The sequence below is a fragment of the Mauremys mutica genome, chromosome 10 (assembly GCF_020497125.1).
Source record: "Mauremys mutica isolate MM-2020 ecotype Southern chromosome 10, ASM2049712v1, whole genome shotgun sequence".
Lineage (NCBI taxonomy): Eukaryota > Metazoa > Chordata > Testudines > Geoemydidae > Mauremys > Mauremys mutica.
In genome coordinates, this window is record NC_059081.1 from 14744867 (window position 1) to 14760522 (window position 15656).

Genomic DNA, 15656 nt, shown 5'->3' on the forward strand with positions numbered 1-15656 from the left:
GCCAATGTGGCAAGAGGAAGAGTGTAGTGGTACAGTGATGCTGAAGAATGGATGAGATAGCTAGGGTGAGTGCCAGTGCACTTGCACCCTAAAAGATACTTACTACAGGATTTGTGGGAGCAATCGTTCTACCCTGGTTAATCACCACCCTAAAGATGTAGGATGGAGGAGATGGGCCACTATCTGAATTTACAGGAGTGGGGGTTGTGACAAGTCCCTCCCCAGGGTGCAACCTGGAACTGGGCTTCCTTCTTTCTTGCCTGGGACCAGCGCACCCTCCCCCTTCAGTCTTTATTCCTTAGGTATTCTCTTGTGTGGGGAGTGTGATCTAGTCATGATGTCACTTCCCCCTTTATATTTTCTTCCAACTTGCTGGAAATATCTTTTGCTGTGACCTGAGTCAAACAGTCCCCATTGTGTAGTGCTATCTCTGAGAAGCTTATAATGTACTCAATTCCTGGAGCAATTCTTCTGAGTGTGAGTGTTTCCTCAATAAGCCATCAGCATTGTTTGGCCTTTTTATTGTTGTACCTGAAAGCCTGCTCGTGAGTGTTCTCAACATGTTTCAGTGGCACATACATAGCAGGGGACACACAGGCATAAGGATGGTTCATCACAGCGAAGACTCTAATGAAGACGAGCACCTAAGGGGGCTACCCTACTGTTCTCCCTCTTGATCATATTTATGTCTATAAGGGAAAAGATCATCCACTGATGCAAAGGACAAAATGACAAGTCAAGGATTCTCTTCTCCCCATCACACCCCTGATGACCATTATCATTGAATCATAGAATCACAGGGTTGGAAGGGACCTCAGGAGGACATCTAGTCCAACCCCCTGCTCAAAGCGGGACCAATCCCCAACTAAATCATCCCAGCCGGGGCTTTGTCAAGCCTGACCTTAAAGACCTCTAAGGATGGAGATTCCACCACCTCCCTAGTAACCCAGTCCAGTGCTTCACCACCCTCCTAGTGAAAAAGTTTTTCCTAATATCCAACCTAAACCTTCCCCACAAGCCCTCAGGATTTTTCTCTATTCATTTTTTAATATCTATTTAAGGATGGTATGAAAGAGATTGGGATGCTTCTCTGGATACTGCCTCACCTAGGGTTATCCTCCGAGTTTGAACTTGTGACCTTTTCTGTTAAAAGTCTCATGCAAGGCTCAGTATCAGCAATGGAGACTTCCCTTAACTTCATTGAGAATTGGCTCTGTCCTGAGCCTCTGTTGGATGAGATGAAGAAGTAAATTCCACATCCAGCAGCTCAATAGACTTTGTTAACCTATCAGCCACTAATGGGAGACAAAGACCCACACAGCACTAATCTAGGTTACTCTTATGTTGGGTCAATGGGGCAAAACCAGAAAGTCAATGATAAACATGGGGCTCTTTAATGATAAACCAGTTTACAGTGAGATTTCCAGGGCACTACAGGCTTTACTTCAGTCAATGTGCAGCATAGTGTACTTTAGAATTCATACCCCCTCTAGGGTGCATTGCATCGCTGTATAGACAAGCCCACAAAAATCACAGGCATAAACATGAATGTCATTGCTCATGTTCCTCAATATATTCTATGTAAACACAGGGCAGAAGCTGTAATAACCATGGTATCTAACCACTCCTCTACATCAGGGAGTTTCAATGGGCAAAATTCCCAGAACTAAGGATCTTAAGCCTGTGCCATTTGCTCTCTTAAATTCTCACAGTAATACAAAACTGACTCCAAAGAATTGAGGCAGCAAACACATGATCTCACCTGTTAGCATTTCTACAATACTCCCCTCCCTTCTTTTTTGGGGGGGAATTAACTATAATCCACCCTGATACATCTTTGATACGAAGCACACCTGGACTCACAGGACCGGCAAGCTTTTATTTCCCTGAAGTCAAACTAAAATTGTTCTGTGAGGTTTCCTGCCATTAGCGTCTTATCTTTCAGACACACACAGGCAGCCGTCTGCCTAGGACACAGTTTGTTTTTAATCACTAAACCCCAGGAATAGCAGTCTGGTGTGAGGAACAGTTGTCCAAAGGAAATGAGGACACCATCTTGGCAAAATAGTCTCTACAAATGAAAATGAACTTTTCAGTCTCATTTTCCTATTGAAGCAAAATAAAGAGCCAGTTAGCATATTGGGGTACTCGATTACTTCCTCAGGATTCATCACATGATTTTTGACATAATTTTGGCTAGTGAACAAAATAAATTGAATTGAGAAAGTCTCTTTATGAGAAAAGACTGCTTCTAAAGAGTAAAAACTGAAGTGCATATTTCCCTGCACTCCCAGCATCTGCCCAAGGGAATTCTGCAAACTAAAGAGTAATATGCTCTTCTCTCTGCATTAGCTTGATCCTTTCCCTTGTCTAAAGGTCAGTAGGAGCTGGTAAAGACAGGCGTCAAGGCGGAACCATCTTTGAGGGAGCCATGAAGCAACAAATGAGTGCAACTTGCCTCCTGAATATCTTGGGATATCTGTGGGCTTAGGAAATGGATTTTTTGCTTCCAATTGTGGGGAAACATGATCTCTGATGAAAGAAGAAACTCCAGGGATTAGATCCTTAACTGATATGACTGAGTAGAGACTCCCCTGAAGTCTATCTGTTTATAACAAATGAGGATCTGGCCCAGTACATTGTAACTTTAATTTCTTTTGCCTCACAAAGTTATTCTCATACAAAGAACAGTTGGGTTCTATAAATTCACCTAGTTGTGAAGTGGCATTACTATTTACACAATATGTATTTTAATTATCTCTGGGTTTGGTTGAATAAATAAAATGTAATTAAAACACATCAATTGTTTGCAAAGGCTATAATATTCTTGTGTAGCCGGCCAGGAATAGCATTTTTGAGCAATTCCATGATTCATCTTATACGCTGTTGTTGAACTAAATATTTTTGAGATATACAAGTATGCTATCCATTATCAGCACACATTGATGTAGCTAACATTGAACTGGTACTGGTATGTTTGTGCTTTCCAATAGCTAAATTTCATGAGGGTTAGTTTATTTTCAACTTTATAAATCACTGCACCACTTATGAATGTGGGACTAATTGCACTGGCTGGATATACATGTAGAGCTGAAAGGAGCACCTTCTCTACACACCTCTGCTAATACAATTTGTTCCAACTTGAAAGCATTATTCCAGATCTGGGTCCAGATAATGCCAACTGTGCTGATTAGAGTACTGAAGGTACCCAAATGGGGAGTATGAGAAGAACACTGGTTTTGTCACCAAACACCAAATTTGAGCCCAGTGGCACATTCCTAAAACATTTTACACTACTTTGTCAGGAATAATGCCACTTGGAATTACTGCATATCTACACTAATAAAACTCAGATCTGAATTGTTAATACATCTTTAATTTTTAATATACATCAACCTCCTTATTAGAGAGGGTCACAACTTTTTGAAGAAACAATTTTCATTTCTTTATGTATAAAGACATGCATATACATCTATGGGATGAGTACTGAAGTATATGAGGGTACTGTTGCAAGAGAAGTAGCATTAAGATAAGGTTTACATTTAGTTTAGAATGCTGCATGGTCATTTTTATTTCATCCAAGATTGAGTTCCAAAGTCTTGGCCAAACTTCTGTGGGCATAAGTTTTACATGTCATCCCCTCCCCCCAGTGTCAACCTAGCCCCTAGCATCATTCTTTAATACTAAGTGTTTCTATTTCCCCTTCTAGTATCCACAGGGGATTTAACATGTTAGCACAAAAACAGAGGGTTAGATTTAGCTCTTATTAGTGACTTAGTTATCCAGTATGATGGTTGGGTTTATTTTGAAATACAAAATATGAAATGCTCTTATTTTTGTGTTATAAAATCAATAAAGAAGCAATTTCAAGGACCTCCTAAAGTGCTGGAGTGCAAGAAGAGAGCTATTTAATGCCCGCCTTTCTTCAGTGTGAGTCCAAGAGGTTTCATCTCCATCTCTTTGCCTGTCACTCTTCAAGCTGTTTTTTGCCATAGTGAATGTGACTCCTTCCATCTGAGTCCACTTGGGAAGAGCAACTGCCTCCTTGATCCACAATCCATTGTCCCTTCGTGTAAAAGTGTCTGCTATTCCAAATTACGATATAAGTAGCTTGAATGCTGCGTAAGAGGAACAAATATGATACTGAGGAAAGTACAGTAGTCTCTGTTGCCAAAATGCCCCTCCCATTTCCTGGACACCTAGAGGCCAAAAGGTGGAAGAACTGGTGCAGTTTTACTGTATAAGGGGGAAGCTAAGGAAACTCCCTGAACTGGTCTACGTATCCTTGGCGTACCATAGAGCTGTGCTCCTCAGATGCTCTAGCTATGGTAGCATGCAATTGTACATGCGGAATTGGTCCCTGAAAATAAGGCTCTTAGTGTGAAATGGTGATCACATAATATGTATAAGCCATCTGTTTTCATGCTACCAAATTGTTCCTAGAATTCAGTTAGCAGGTCAGTGGTTGTTTAAAGCCTTGGGCCAAATTGTGCTTTAAAGAAACACACACTAATCCTTGGGGCTGCAGGACGCAGTTTGGCCCAGGCCTTACGTTTGCATTCTAATCACTGCTGGTCCCATTTTTTAAAATAGCAATAGTATCTTTCAAGGAAAGAAGTTATTTGGTTGACTGCTAAGGTAATTGAAAAATAAAGACTCTTCATGCCTTACAACACATCCAAAATGTGCACTTGGAAACTTGCACAAGTTGTCTAAGAAAACAACACATGACAATAACATGTCCAAACGATTAGCATTCCAAAGCACCATTTAAGGTTAACGGGGCACTTTGTTACAAGGAAACCCTGTAGCCTACTATGAGAGAGAATTGGGGATGGGGATGTCAGCTAATGAAAAGCTGATAACTATCAGAACTATGGTACTCATCTTAAAACCCTTACTCAGGTGAGTATAGAATCACAGGACTGGTAGAGAGAGGTCATCTAATCCCATGCACTCAGAGCAGGATTAAGTGTTATCTAGGCCATCCCTCAGAGGTGTTTGTCTAACCTGCTCTTAAAATCCTCCAGTGACAGAAATTCTGGAACCTCCCTAGGCAATTTATTCCAGTGCATAATTACCCTGACAGGAAGTTTTTCTTCATGTCCAAGCTAAACCTCCCTTGCTGCAATTTAAACCCGTTGCTTCTTGTCCTATCCACAGAGGTTAATGAACAATATACCTCCCACCTCTTTGTAATATTTTTTATGTACTGGAAAAGTATCATATCCCCCATCAGTCTTCTCTTCTCCAGACAAAACAAGCCCAATTTTTTCCATCTTCCCCCACAGGTCATGTTTTCTACACCTTTAATCATTTTTGTTGCTCTTCTGAACTTTCTCCAATTTGTCCACCTTTCCTGAAATGTGGAGCCCAGAACTAGACACAGCACTCCAGTTGAGGTCTAATCAGTGAGGAGTATAGTGGAAGAATTACTTTTTGTGTCTTTCTTACAACACTCCTGTGTGTGTGGTTTGGGGTTTTTTTGCAACAGCATTACACTGTTGACTCATATTTAGCTTGTGATCCACTATGAGCTCCAGATCCCTTTCTGCAGTACTCCTTCCTAGGCAGTCATTTCCCATTTTTTATGTGTGCAATTGATTGTTCCTTCCTAAGTAGAGTACTTTGCATTTGTCCTTATTGAATTTCATCCTATTTACTTCAGATCATTTTGAATTTTAATCCTATCCTCCAACACAGTTGCAACCCCTCCCAGCTTGGTATTGTCCACAAACATTATATGTGTACTCTCTATGCCATGTACTCTCTGGGAACTGTTTTCCAACAAGTTTATGCACCCACATCATAGTAGCTCCATCTAGGTTGTATTTCCCTAATTTGTTTAGGAGAAGGTCATGTAAGACCATATCAAAAGTCTTATTAAAGTCAAGATATACCACATTTCTTACTCTTCTCCCCCACACCCCAAGGTATTCCTCACTCACAAATCGCTCCCTTTCTTGTATTAATTTAACAGGACTACTTGTGTGGTTACCCAAGTAAAGGTTGGAGGGGCAGGGCTGTATTTTGCTACTTAGAGAAGTGGTTCTCAACCAGGAGTAGGCATACCCCTGAGGGCACGCAGTGGTCTTCTGGGGGTACATCAACTCATCTAGATAATCTAGATATTTGCCTAGTTAGTTTTACAACAGGCTATCTAAAAAGCACTAGTGAAGTCAATACAAACTAAAATTTCATACAATGAAGTGTTTATACTGTTCTATATACTATACACTGGAATGTAGGTACAATATTTTTATTCCAATCCATTTATTTTATAATTGTAAGGTAAAAATGAGAAAGCAAGCAATTTTTCAGTAATACTGTGCAACATTTTTTTGTATTTTTATGTCTGATTTTGTAAGCAAACAGTTTTTAAGTGAGGTAAAACTTGGGGGTGCGCAAGACAAATCAGATTCCTGAAAGGGATACAGTAGTCTGGAAAGGTTGAGAGCCACTGGCTTAGAGCAGAAGGAATACGTCGTATAAACGGTGCTTCCCCGATATACTTTGCAAACCAATCATGTCAAACAGGCTTTAGCAGAGAGAAGCAACATTCTAATGTCACAAGAATTGCCTTGGATCTTAGTTTGCATTTGTCACCTCCACCAGTGTAAATGAAAATCCATATTTAACATAATTCTCTTTCTCACTTAGTCCTTCCCTCCCACCCTTTTGCATAATAAAATAAAATGGCTACCTCTTGACTCCCTTCTTCCTGGGAAGCCCTATCTTCAATATATCATCAGGGCTTCTCATTTGGATGATGCATTGTGCTAATCCATAACCGAGGTGCAATTACTTTGATATATTGCTAAGTGACTAGTGCCAGCTGGCAAGAATAGCCTTTGTGATTCTCAGGAACAGTTACGCCATTATTTTAAAAACAATGAATTATTTTTTGAGAGGATTACTGGCTTAGAAAGGGAATGTGTGTTAATGTGGGGGATTGGAAACTGCTGCAACCTAGCCGCAGCTTATCACTTTTATGCTTAGAAATGAATGACAGAAACTTTCTTTTCATTTACACAAGCAACCATGTCTCTGCAGCTGTTGGCTAACAGGCTCATATCCCCATATGAAATGGATCCAATTATATGATGTGGGTCATCCAAACGCAGCATAGAAATAAACAAAATCTACAGGGCTGCCTGCTAAAGGAGGGGACGTGGGACTGTTGAGTGCACCTCTGCCATAATTAGATAGACTTTAGTGAAACACAGTCTTCCAGTTCCCTGTTCTACTCAGAATAATGGCTGTAATCTTTATTTATTTGTATTGATTATCATAGCTGCTGAGGAGTCACCTGTTACTCGGTAAAGGTTTAATTCTCTTTATTCTCTATGAATTCTTCCTCTGTCATTAAAATATGGACAGGCTATATTTTTGCCTCATCTAAAGTCAGACTCTTTCCATTGATTTCAATGGCCTTTGGATCAGGCATGTAGAGGAGCTTCCTTGTCAGCTTTGGTAGTAAATCGAGGACTTTCAGACAAAACTGATTTCTTGACACTTATAAAATGAAAAATTATGTTTAAAATGTCCAGAGCATAATCTGCATATTGGATATTTGTCACTGCATATTTTTGTTGTTTTCTCTTATCTTTGTATATGTGTGCATGCACACACACCGGTTGTTTTTCCTACTGGATGTATTTGTCCCTTGTTTGTAGCTGTCTAGTATAATGATACAGCAATATCATTCGATAATTACCAAGTCTTCCCTGCTCCCTCTCTCCTCAGTCATTGTAAACAATTCCACTATTCTCTGTGCAATCCAGCTTTGTCTGCTGGTATAAACTGGTACAGTTCCACTGAAGTTAACTGAGTTACATCAGCAGAAAATTTGGCCCTGTTTTTTTACTTTGTCCAATCACATCCTGCTTCCCCTCTTACTTGTAGAACATCCCTAAAAGCTGCACTTTCCTTCTCAGCCTTCTGGCTAGCTTTTCTATACATTGTGGTCAGCTTTTGTCTAGGCTTCTGCAGCCTTCTCCTTTCAGACTTCCTTGATTTTCCTCAAATCCATGCAAAATGCTGCTTCAAAAATCATCTTCCTCCCCTGTTCCTTTGTTACCCACTCTCCTATCCCACCACAGGTGTCCTCTTGCCTTCTGTATAATTTTTCAGTGGTATACAAACTTCTACTCCAGCCTACATCTCTCCTCTCATCTATTCCTACTTTCCGTTTGCTTTCTATACAACTTGTGCCTAGCTGCTTCCTTGCCATTTATACATTAGTTTTATTGTGATGAATATTTTGGCCAAGATAAGATTTTTCAGTGATCAAGAATACCATTGAGATAACTAACCATCACAGAGAATAGCTAATAAACAATGACTTCCATTGGAAATGATGGGTGTGGTTCTCTGCACTTTAGACACTCAAGTATCTTATTTAGGTCCCTAAAAACAAGTTGTGGAAATATCTAGTCACACAAGCATTCATGACACTCTTACCACAAGTGTTGATGCTGGAAGTGTCACAAATATTCTATGATGTCTAATTTTAGGCACTATTTTTTAAAAAAAGGCCTTTAATCATAGCCTGAAAGCTGTCTGATCAATTAACTTCTTTTTTCTTTAAATGTATGACTTTGAGTGTTCACTATTCATAATTTCCTGTTCCTTCTCTGATTGGTTACCTAACCCGAGTGGTATCTCTGGTTCCTGACTGGGTAACTGAAACTTTATATAAGCAGGAGGAGGGCATGTATAAACCACTTTTAGCACAGATTTGAGGCAAATATTTGCATGAGTATCTGTGACGCTTATGGCATTGTGATGCTGTATGATTGAAACATGACTATTTATATCCCCAATATTACCATTGTTAGACATTTGCAACATATCTTTGTAGAAAATGTCATGTAAGGTAAAAAGTTATGATTGGCCGAGTATGAGTATCCTGTTTATATGAATGTATTTTTGTATCAGAAGTTATAAATATTGACTATATACTGGCATCTACCTATGTGCTATATTCCTGGGCAACACCCACAAGGTAGTTTTATCCAGTCTATCCAGGACACTGGAAGCATCTCCATTTTTCCTCTTTCCTGCTCTGATCTCTGGACTATGGACTTACATTGAAAGGACCATACAGACTATGGACTTAAGACCTTCCAATCTTTTGAAAGTTGCCAGAGACTTTACAAGCCAGCTGTCTGTAACATCACTGCTACAAACCTGATCAAGGAACTTTGCAATGATTGTAAGTATATGACTTCCTTAACAATTTTAACACACACTTTCTTTGCTCTTATAAATAATCTAAATAATCTAAAAGACTGGCAACAGCATGATTATTGGGTAAGATCTGAATTATATATTGATCTGGGTATGTGACTGATCTTTTGAGATTAGAAGAACTCTTTGATAGATGAAATTGGTTTTCAGTAACCACTCATTATGGTGAAACAAGGACTGGGATGCTTAAGAAGACTTCAGTTTAAACTTGGTGAGACAGTTTACTTTTGCTTTTGGCTTGGTATATCTAATAGAACAACAACCAGTTGGGGGGGGGGGGTGTTTTCCCTATTTCTCAGCAGTTTGTCCTGAATTTCGCATAGCTGTGACCCACTGAGTCACAGTGATGGGCATGTGTGTAGAAAGCAAATAAAAGGGGCTGAAAGTGAAGTCTTAACACATTTTTGGTTGTTTATTTGAAGGAAGGTCCATAATACACTTCCTTTGCCCACCTCTATCCAATATATGCTTGATCTGTTTTTTCAAGTCATTTTCTATTTCTGCTTTGGTTCTTACAAATAGGGAAGTTATCTGATCCTTGTTTTCTCTCTGTTTCACTTTTCCCCTTCTCTTCACAGAAGGGGCTCGTTACTTTCCATTCATGGAAATGATTCACTGTTCATTTATTCCAGTATGCTCTTGCTGAGACTCGGCAGGTCACTTTATGGCCTCCTGTGACTGCAGTTAATTTAGATTCTTTGTTCTCTCTCTTTCTAAAGCAAAACATTTCCCCAAATTGATAACTTGGCTCTCCACTGGATTAGGCTATTTATTCTAGCCTTAGTTCTCCATTGTTTACTGGATAACTTCGTGATTGTAATAATATGGTAATGTTTGTGTTGGTTGATTTTTTTTTTCATGTCCATATCTTTGTGTGGTTGGGTTGCTTTCATTTTATAAACAGGCAAACTTAACTTTCATCCATTTTCTCCATGAAAGCTGTGGGAATCTCAGAACCTTGCTCTTCATGGTAATGTACACCAGTGACTATATTTAGAACTTTTCCACCCTATAAAGTTTAAAAAAAAAAAAATCAGTGCAGAAACAAGGAGATATTGATCAACAAGCGAAGAAGTCCCAGAGTACTTTGCTGGCAATTTATTAAAAGGTCTTTCTCTGGGGTCCTAAACCAGCGTCTATATGCTTCATACTGCAAATTTGGTGTGTACCACTCACCACAGGTAACAAATGAAAATTTTTGACAGGGCTGTGGAACGCTGAATTTTCACAGTGGGTCAGGTGTTTAGCACAGATGTTTCTGTAATGGTAGCACATTGATAAAATGCACTGTGTTCAATAGCCCTCCAACTTCCCCTTCCATCTGTGTGGTGGCCTTCTGTAAGTAATACGGGCTGCAATGTTAAGCATGTAGGATCAGTAATTAGCTCAAGAGAAGAGCTGATAGAAGTATTCTTTTTAGTAGTATTCATGTGGCAGATTATCAGATGGCAAAACTGTCAGAGCTCCATTAGAATCAATAGAGGTATGACAAATTACACCAGCTGAGGAACCGCCCGTCAGTTGATCTTTTTTCCCCCGGATTGTATATCATTCATCAAGCCATCTTGAGTTCTGTGAATTCTATCCATTACTTGTAAGTATTTGCCAAATAGTCTCATCCAATGGGTTGTTTGCAAACTGTTCAATTCATCTGTTCTCTGGTCGCTGGTCACAGTATGACACCAATAACCCAAGATTTAGTTTCTCCTCCCTGAATGGATTATTGCAATTTTTAAGAGAAGAAAAATGAATGTTGAATAAAAAAAATTCTCAGCTGGTACAGTTTTTCTGGCAAATATTTATGCTAACACTCTTGAAACTTTCAGGATAAGTTAACATTTCCACATGGCCATCTTAATACTCATACAACAACACAGTACAATACAATATAATACAGCACCATCTCATACAACAATGCAACTCAAATGAGGAATAGTACAACTCCAGAAATAATAGCAAACAGATCTCACTGTTTTTATTTGTGTTGTTAAGGGGTGATTTTTTTTCTTAGTCTCCCTGCTTCCATTTTTTTGTATGTAATATACTATTGTTATAAAATTTTGTATTGCTGAAGGATCTAGGTGCACCTGCCAAAATCATTGCCCCATTCTGCCAATTGCTTTACAAACATGTAGTAAAAAGAACCTTTTCAGGCCAGCAGCTAAGTTAATGACAAGACATAAAAGGTAGACAGAACAGAGTGACCTACAGTAGGCCAAGGAAAAAGTAACAGCAAAAGGGATGTGTTTTGTATGAGTGGTCTGTCAAATACTATAGTGTATACATATACACATGTATATATTGTTTAAAAGAAATTAGTCATAACTGAAACCCAGTGTAAGAAGGCACAACTTCCTGGTTTGCCAGTGATAACTAGGCTGAGTTTGCCCCAGTATGTTTTTTTTTTAAATGCATCATAAAGGTTTATGCCTGGGAATCCTTCAGAACCAGTGTCAAGTTGAGTTGATCTCCTGTATCACTGGTGTATCATCTCTGATTATCACAAGAACCATTTTTTCTAAATGGCACATGACATAACACTGGGCCCATTGTATTTGGTTTGTGTTCCTGTTTCTGATGCATCCATTACTGGTCAACATTATTATTACAATAAAACATGGAGGGTAGGGCTCTACTACTCAGGGCCGGCTTCAGGCACCAGCGCAGCAAGCAGGTGCTTGGGGCGGCCAATGGAAAGGGGCAGCATGTATGGGTCTTCGGCAGCAATTCGGCGGCGGGTCCCTCAGTCCCTCTCAGAGTTGGCCCTGCTACTACCCTCAACTCTGGGGTGAATTTTCAGTCCTTTTTGGTTTTGACAGAGAAAATAATACTTAAAAGGTTTGTTTGGAGGTTGGGGCATTTTTTTTTAAAAAAAAATTTGTGTCAGAGAGTGAACTTTAAAATTGATAGTTTTGCTTCAGATTGCATAGGTCTTTAGCCCTCCCCCCCATTGCATCTTCCCTTAGATGACTTTGGAACATATGCTGTTTCTATCAGCTAGTTTGGCATTCAGTCCAGGGGCCCAGTTTCTCTCCCTTTGTGACATTATCACTAAGTTGATCCTAGGCTCACTTGTCCTATTGCAAACAATGTAACAAAAGTCACATTCAGAGTGAGGTCCTGATGCAGGGATCTTCTACTGAATGTTATCTCACATTTCAGCAGCTTTGTTGGCTCCAGCACTTGGAAACACTTATACTTCCTGCTGGCTGGGATACATGTTTTTTTGTCCAAGTATTCTTCTAAGCTTGGCCTTCACTCTATGCTGAAGTGGTGCATTCATATTCACTTTGAAGAACAATTTTCCAGGTGAGGTTTCAGTAGCCGTGAGGTGCTCTCACAACCAATACCTATGGCATTAATGCACTTAAAGCTGACTATCTTTGTCCTCTTTAAAATCCATTAAAGATTCCCAAGGTTTTGTGGAACATTTGAAAGGAATGTGGTGTGACTTTCACAGCAATGGATGTATACACTATATTTATAACAACATTTCAGATAGCCAAGATTTTCATAAAAGCAGCAAAGAATCCTGTGGCACCTTATAGACTAACAGACGTTTTGCAGCATGAGCTTTCATGGGTGAATGCCCACTTCGTCAGATGCCTTTTCATAGTTTGTTGTGAATCCAAAACTGGTCATGTCTGACTCTTTTTGCACTGAAATGGGACCATTTTCAGTGATGGATTAAATGAAGTGTCTAAATCCAGCTGAATTCATTTAAATAAAGCACTAATATATGTTTCGAAGAAATAACTTATGGGAATGAATGAAATCAAGAAAAAAGAAAATATATAATGTACTGCTCAGCTGACAAAGTAATAATCAAACCACACTAAAGCTATTTCTAAATCTTTGGAGGAAACATAGGAATTGCTTTACTGCATTGGACCATTGGTCCATTTAGTGTAATATCCTACTTCTGACAGTGGCCGGCACCAGATTCCTCAGAGGGAAGTGCAAGAAACTCCACGGTAGGCAGAGAGTCCCATGAGTGAAGAAGACAAGCCAGAAGATTCTGGAAGTGAATTGCTGGCTATGTAAGTGGTGGAAGGTTATGGATTTGTGGAACACTTGGTCCACCTTCTGCGGAAGAGTGGGCTGTATAGCTTGCATAGCCTTTACCTCAGGCCAGGCAGCTTGGGAACAGACTGACTAGTGTAGTCAGAAGAGGTTAAGCTAATGGCAAAAGAGGGAAGATATGAGCATGCCGCACAAAATCAAGATGTGGAAAATAACATTAATCAAAGAACCAAAAGACATGAAAAGAAGAAAAATTTTAATTGCCTATACACCAATGTTAGAAGCCTGGGTAACAAACATGAAGAATTGAAATGCTCATTTAGGAGCATAAATTTGATCTCGTTGGTTTTACTGAAACCTGATGGGGATAGTTCACACAATTGGAAGGTTAAAATCAGTGGTTATAACCTATTTAAAAAGAATCTAGTGGGGAAAAGGAGAGAGGAATGGTGCGCTCTCTCTCTCACTGTGTGTGTGTGTGTGTGTATATATATATAAATAATGTGTGTGTATATAAAATAACGGCATTATTAGGAGGGTAGTGTATATACACCCACATACCCCAATTGTGTGTATATATATGTGTATATATATATATATATATATATATATAATAAAGACATTATTGGGGGTGTGTGTGTGTGTACACTGCCCTCCCAATAATGCCTTTATTTTATATATATATAAAATATATATATATTGTGTGTGTATATATATATAAATAAAAAGGCATTATCGGTTTTCCAAGTAACTGATTAAAAGATATTGCTTCACCCGCCTTGTCTCGTTAATATCCTGAGACCGACACTGCTACAACACTGCATGAATAATTTAACATGGGGAATAGTCATCAAGCAGGTCTATTTCCAGTGGATCCTGCAGGGATCCATTCTTGGCCCAGTGCTATTTAATACCTTTTATCAATGACCCAGAAGAGGAAACCAAATCATCACTGAAAGTTTGCAGATGACATAAATATTGGGGTAGTGGTAAAAATGATGACTGGTCACTATTTCAGATCAATGTGGATCACTTGGTAAACTGGGCACAAGCAAACAATATGTTTTAGTTTTTAATATGGCTTAATTTTAACATATACATATAGGAACAAATAATGTAGGCCATACTTTGGGGGAACATGTAGGGGAACTCTCTCCTGGGAAGCAGAGACTTGGAAAAACATTTTGGGGTTGTGGTGGATAAGAAGATGAACATGAGCATTGAACATAACACCATGGCTAAAGAGCTCATGTGGTCCTGAGATGCATAAAGGGGAACTTTGAGTAGGAGTGGAAAGGTTATCTTACCTCTATATTTGCCATTGCAGTGACTGCTGCTGGAATACTGTCTAATATCTGTGACCACAATTTAAGAAGAAGGTTGATGAATTGGAGAGGATTCAGAGAAGAACCATGAGTGATTAAAGGATTAGAAAACCTGCCTTATAGTGACAGATCTCTTTATATCTGTCTATTTAGCTTACCAAAGAAAATGTAAAGGGGCGACTTGATTAGTCTGTAAGTATCTACATGGGGAACAACTATTTAATATTGGACTCTTAAATCTAGCAGAGAAAGGTATAACACAATGCAATGGCTAGAAATTGAAGTTGGACAAATTCAGACTGGAAATACGGCATGCATTTTTGACAATGGCAGTAATGAACCATTGGAACATTTTACCAAGGATTCTCCATCACTGACCATATTTAAATCAAGATCAGAGTTTTTTTTTTCCCTAAAGGATATGGTGTAGGAATTACTTTGGGGAACTTCTGTGGCCTGTGTAATACCTTGATCACAATGGTCCCCTCTGGCCTTGGAATCTATGAATCTGAGTTTGGAAATCAGCTTCATGTTAAAGTACACTTGCACTGTGCCTTGTATCAGATTAAATGTATGTCAGCATGTAGAATGATCGGAGAACTGCTCATGTGTTTGCTCATGTTGTAGTGGAAAGGGTGCTGGACAGGCCAAGTACTATTGGCAGTGGGACAGCTTCAAAATGAAACAAGGCTGATGTGTTGTAGGAGTGATATTACTAAGGTCCCTTGACCCTCACAGGGCTGTTATTTACTATTTATAGCACTCTTTGAAGACAATGAGCCTAATTCTCACATTACACTAAGGAGACTTGCTCTCCTCACTTACTCATACTGTGCTAATCTACTTAATTCCCATGGAAAAAAACCTAGGTGTGCAGGGTTGGTGAAGTATATACTTTGTGCACATCCACACTGGGAGTGAGGTAGCATTTGAACATGCGTGTCTGGGATGTGCCTGTCATGTGGTATGCAGCATGTTGCATCTCCAATGAAGGAAATGCAGGTTTGGCCCCCGTGTGCACTACAGGGACATATGAACTTTATAAAATTATGCATT